Source organism: Pristiophorus japonicus, unplaced genomic scaffold, assembly GCF_044704955.1.
Source record: "Pristiophorus japonicus isolate sPriJap1 unplaced genomic scaffold, sPriJap1.hap1 HAP1_SCAFFOLD_92, whole genome shotgun sequence".
In the NCBI taxonomy this organism is placed as follows: Eukaryota; Metazoa; Chordata; class Chondrichthyes; family Pristiophoridae; genus Pristiophorus; species Pristiophorus japonicus.
Genome location: NW_027254846.1, coordinates 2554774 through 2560616, shown reverse-complemented (window position 1 = coordinate 2560616; position 5843 = coordinate 2554774). Strand labels below are relative to the sequence as shown.

The 5843-nt window shown below is 43.5% G+C and overlaps 1 non-coding gene across 1 annotated transcript; it reads left to right on the top strand.

Moving 5' to 3' along the window:
* Nucleotides 1–1195: 1195 nt before the first annotated feature.
* trnas-uga (transfer RNA serine (anticodon UGA)) lies at nucleotides 1196–1277 on the top strand. The gene has a single exon. It is a non-coding gene; the product is annotated as a tRNA-Ser (tRNA).
* The last annotated feature ends 4566 nt before the right edge of the window (nucleotides 1278–5843 follow it).

Sequence of the window (5843 nt, the reverse complement as noted above, 5' to 3'; positions counted from 1 at the left end):
GCATTTGTTGCCCACACCTAATTTCATTGTTAATGTGCTGGTGAGCAACCATATGCACCTTAATGGCTCGCTTCGACATTTCAGAGAGTAGTTAAGAGTCAACCACGTTGCTGTGGGTCTGGAGTCACATATAGGCCCAGACTGGTAAGGTCGGCAGATCCCCTTCCCTGAAGGAGATTAGTGAATCAGACGGGTTTGTTACGATAATCGTCACCATTATTGATACATTTAATTTCCAGATTAATTTAAATGAATTTAATTTACCCTACTCTAATGGTGGGCTGTAATTTCCTGTCTCTGGAATACTAGTTCAGTATAATAAAAATCAAACCACTATGATTGACCGCCTGTGTAATGTGTTCGAAGGGTTGAATGACTCCACCTGTTCGTTTACAACAGTTGGAGGTAAGGAATGGCAACCCCCTGGTCCGGTGACTGAACCATCATGTCACTATTAATTGCCTCCACATGTTTAATGTCTCGAGGTTCGGCATGACTCCTCCTGTCCTTGTGTGTAATAACACAAGAGTCCTTTATTATAAACTGCCTCGTGTGGCTACCCGGTCTCTTTGAGTCCTACTTCGGTTAAGAACAAGATCCGACTTCTTGTATTGCCTAAATGACATCCGACAGTAGCGCACTCTGGTGTCAGATAACTCATGCATAAATATATTACACTGTGCATCAGGATAAGGGACGGAATGTCATCCCCCCGGTCCTGTGTAATCGGCTCGAGTGGTTGAATGGCCTCCTCCTCTTTCTGTACAACAGGTGCGTGGGTTTGGCAATCCATTCTCGTCATCTATGCAGCAGCTGCGGGCGACAGAAGAGAGTTCCACTGTTCTTCCACGTGTCCTTTGCAAGTTTTTGAGCGGTTAATGGACTCAGCCTGTCAGAGGCTCGACGTCTTGCTCCTGTTACTGTGCAAATGACCCATTGCGCCCAGAGAATTCAGTGGATAATTGGAGCCTTTGTGTGACAGCAAGTGCAGGGGCCGCAGTTTCACATCTCTGAAGAATTGATTTGCTGCAAATTTGATTGTGCTGCCCAGGAAACATCAAATCCTGACCTAAAATCCGTCTCTGGTGGGACACAAAGCCACAATTTTTGAATGCCTGATATGACGTTGAATAAAAGTCTATTTGTCTGATATTTCGCAGCGATCTTTGGACTGTTATAACAAATCAATCGTGTAGCTGCGATGGCCGAGTGGTTAAGGCGTTGGACTTGAAATCAAATGGGGTTTCCCCGCGCAGGTTCGAACCCTGCTCGCAGCGATTCGAAAGGAAATATTTTGCTCTTTGATTTGATCAATGGAATCTAATCGTACTTTTCTCCACTGCCTTTTATTACACTGATTGATGCGGAGCTGATGTTCGAATTGTCAACACTATTAATTTGCAGGCATTAATTAGTGATGGTTGGTTTGTTGGAAACTTATTGCAAAGATCAGTGAGAAATATACACAGGAAACAGAATGAAAAAATATATTTTAATAAAGAGCCCTGCAAGGAAATCACCTTCAGCTAATGAGTGTGAACATGGTTTGGTTTTTAAAGTTGAACAACATTTTACAAAACACCAGCACAAGCCTCAAATCTGCAATTTTCTGATAACATTAGGGTTTGGACCAAAGTGAGACGCCTTAGCCAAATGGCCACGCGCTCGCTGCAGTTCAGAGCAGCGTAATGGTGAGAATGAGGGATTACACACCGGTATTGTATTTATTGCTGCTTGATATTTTCCACTGCAGACCAATCACCAGCAGTGAGCCATTCTGTGATTGAAATGCGAGACGTGTTAACGCCGCGGATGATAAGCAAACGTCCATTCAATGCTGCAAACACGCCGCAGGTCCATGAGCTCTTTGCAGAACTAATGTTTTGCAGCATTGCTTCAATGTATTGCAAGGTCCCGTGTGAGATGTTTTCCGAAATGTTTAAGCTGCTATAAAATACTGTCACCTTACCACGAAGAATAAAATAAATAGCCAGTCCGTGAATAAAACCCGCTACTTTGGCATGGTTCGCATCAGGCTCCAAAAATAGAGCTCGCCCACCTTATTAATATGCACTTTTTTCAGACGCTGTGAAAGAAAAAAAACTTTCATTTCTACGGCGACTATCACCTCATGATTTCCCAAAGCAGTTCGCAGCAAATTAAGTACATCTAAATTGTGTTCACTGTTGTCATGTAGGAAATGCAAAAAATGACAGCATGGAAGGAGGATATTTCAGCCCATCGTGCAGGTGCCGGCCGACCAAGACCTTCCCAGCCTGAATCCCACATTCCAGCTCGATGTCCGCTCTGTAGGTTACTGCAATTTGAAATGCTCATGCAAGTATTTTTAAATTTAATGAGGGTTCCTGCCGCTACCAGCCAATCAGGCAGCGAGTTCCAGACTCCCAGGACAAACTCACAGCTTGTCGCAACAGCTGTACTTCCCGAATAACATTAAATATATTTCCCGTGGTTGTTAACCACTCTGCCAAGCGAAACAAGTCCTTCCTACCCACTAGGTTTTGGTCTCTGATAATTTTATACACCTAAATAAGGTCTCGCCTCAGCGTCCTCTGTTCAACAGCAAACAGAACATCATTTCCAATCTTTCCTTAAAGCAAAATTCTCCAGTCCAGGCAACATTCTTGTAATCTCCTCTGCACCCTTTCCAGTGCAATCACATATTTCCTGAAATGTGGTGACCATAACTGAACACAGTACTGCAGCTGTTTTATACAGTTCAAGTATAACCTCCTTGCTCTTGTATTCAATGCCGCGAGAAATATAGTGAAATATTCAACATGCCTTTTGAACCACATGATCTACCTGGCCTGCTACGTTTAGGAATCTGTGGACCTGCACTCCGCAGTCCCTTTTCCCCCCTACATATTTCAGCATCGTACTAATTAATGTCTATTACCTTGCCTTGTTAGACCTCCTCAAATACATTACCATACAATTATCCGAATTGAATTATTTGCTGATATGTCAATCCCGCCATCCCGGCCATCAGTCTGGTGAACCTTCGCTGCACTCCTTCAATTGCAAGAATGTCCTTCCTCAAGTTAGGAGACCGAAACTGTACACAATACTCCAGGTGTGGCCTCACCAAGGCCCTGTTCAACTTTAGTAACACCTCCCTGCCCCTCTACTCATATCCCCTCGCTATGAAGGCCAACATATCATTTGCGTTCTCAACTGCCTGCTCTACCTGCATGCCAACCTTCAGTGACTGATGCACCCAGGTGTCGTTGCACCTCCCCTTTTCCTAATCTGTCACCATTCAGATAATAGTCTGTCTCTCTGTTTTTACAAACAAAGTTGTTAAGCTCACATTTATCCATATTATACTTCATCAGCCAGGTCTTTTCCCACTCACCTATCCTATCCACGTCACTCTGCTGCCTCATAGCATTCTCCTTGCTGCTCAAACTTCCACCCAACTTATTGTTATCCGCGAACTTGCAGATACTACATTTAATCTCCTCGTCTAAATCATTAATGTACAATGTAATCATCTGTGACCCCAGCATAGAAACTTGTGGTACCCCACGAGTCACTGCCTGCCATACTGAAAAGTACCCATTTAATCCTACTCTTTGCTTCCTGTCTGCAACAAGTTCTCAATCCACGTCAGCACACTACTCCCAGTCCCAAGTGCTTCAACTGTGCACATTAATCTCTTGTGTGGGATCATGTCGAAAGCCTTTTGAAAGTCCAAATATACCACATCAACTGGTTCCCCCTTATCCACTCCACTGGAAACATCTTCAAAAAATTCCAGAAGATTTGTCAAGCATGATTTCCCTTTCACAAATCCATGCTGACTTGGACCTATTATGTCACCTCTTTCCAAATACGCTGCTGTGACATCCTTAATAATTGATTCCATCATTTTACCGACGACCGATGTCAGGCTGACCGATCTATGAATCCCTGTTTTCTCTCTCCCTCATTTTTGAAAAAGTGCGGTTACTTTGCCACTCTATAGAAACTGATCCAGAGTCTATGGAATGTTGGAAAATGACTGTCAATGTATCCGTTGTTTCCAAGGCCACCTCTTTAAGTACTCTGGGATGCAGACCATCAGGCCCTGGGGATTTATCAGCCTTCAATCACTTCAATTTCCCCAACACAATTTCCTGACGAATAAGGATTTCCCTCAGTTCCTCCTTCTTACCAGACCCTCTGACACCTTTTATATCCGGAAGGTTTTTGTGTCCTCCTTAGTGGATACAGAATCAAAGTACTTGTTCAATTGGTCTGCCATTTCTTTGTTACCAGTTATGACTTCCCCGATTCTGATTGCTGCGGACCTACGTTTGTCTTTATGAACATTTTTCACTGTACATATCTATAGGAGCTGTTGCAGTACATGTCAATGTTGCCTGCAAGCTTCTTCTCCTACTCTATTTTTCCAGCCCTAATCAAATCCTTTGTCCGCCTCTGTTGAGTTCTAAATCTCTCCCAGTTCCCGGGTATGCTGACATTTCGGACAATTTTTATGCCACTTACTCCGCTTTGATACTATCCTTGATTTCCATTAATAGCCACGGTTGAGCCACCTTCCCTTTATTATTGTTTATGCCAGACAGGGATGTACAATTGTTGGAGTTCATCCACGCGGTCCCTAAATGTCTGCCGTTGCCCATCCACTGTCTACCCTGAAGTATCATTCTCCAATCTATCCTAGCCAATTCACGCCTCATGCTTTCGAAGTTATCCTTCTTTAAGTTCTGGACCATGGTCTCTGAATTTACTGTTTCATTCTCCATCCTAATGCAGAATTCCACCATATTATGGGCACTCTTCCCCAAGGGGCCTCACCCAACGAGATTGCTAATTAATCCTCTCTAATTACACAACACCCAGTATAAGATGGCCTCCCCCCCAAGTTGGTTCCTCGACATATTGGTCTAAAAAAACATCCCTTATGCACTCCAGGAAATCCTCCTCCAACGTATTGCTTCCAGTTTGGTTAACGCAATCTATGTGCATATTAAAGTCACCCAGTATAACTGCTGCACCTTTATTGCATCCACCCCTAATTTCATGTTTGATGCCCTCCCCAAAATCACTACTACTGTTTGGAAGTCTGTACACAACTCCCACTAACGTTTTTTGCCCTTTGGTATTCTGCAGCTCTACCCATATTGATTCCACATCATCCAAGCTAATGTCTTTCCTTACAATTGCATTATTTCCACTTTAACCAGCAACGCCACCGCGCCTCCTTTTCCTTTCTGTTTATCCTTCCTCAATGCTGAGTACCCTTGGATGTTGACTTCCCAGCCTTTGTCATCCTGGAGCGATTTCTCCATGGTGCCAACCACATCGTATCCGTTAACTGCTATCTGCATAGGTAATTCGTCCACCTCATTCCGAATACTCCTCGCATTGAGGCACAGAGCCTTAAGGCTTGCCTTTTTAACACTCTTTCACACTTTAGAACTTTGCTGCAACGTGGCTCTTTTTGTCTTTTGCCTTGTGATTCTCTGCCCTCCACTTTTACTCATCTCCTTTCTGTCTGTTAAAAGGGTGTTAAAAAAGCAAGCGTGAAGGCTTTGTGTCTTAATGCAAGGAGTATCCGCAATAAGGTGGATGAATTAACTGTGCAAATAGATGTTAACAAATTATGATGTGATTGGGATTACGGAGACGTGGCTCCAGGATAATCAGGGCTGGGAACTCAACATCCAGGGGTATTCAACATTCAGGAAGGATAAAATAAAAGGAAAAGGAGGTGGGGTAGCATTGTTGGTTAAAGAGGAGATTAATGCAATAGTTAGGAAAGACATTAGCTTGGATGATGTGGAATCTATATGGGTAGAGCTGCAGAACAC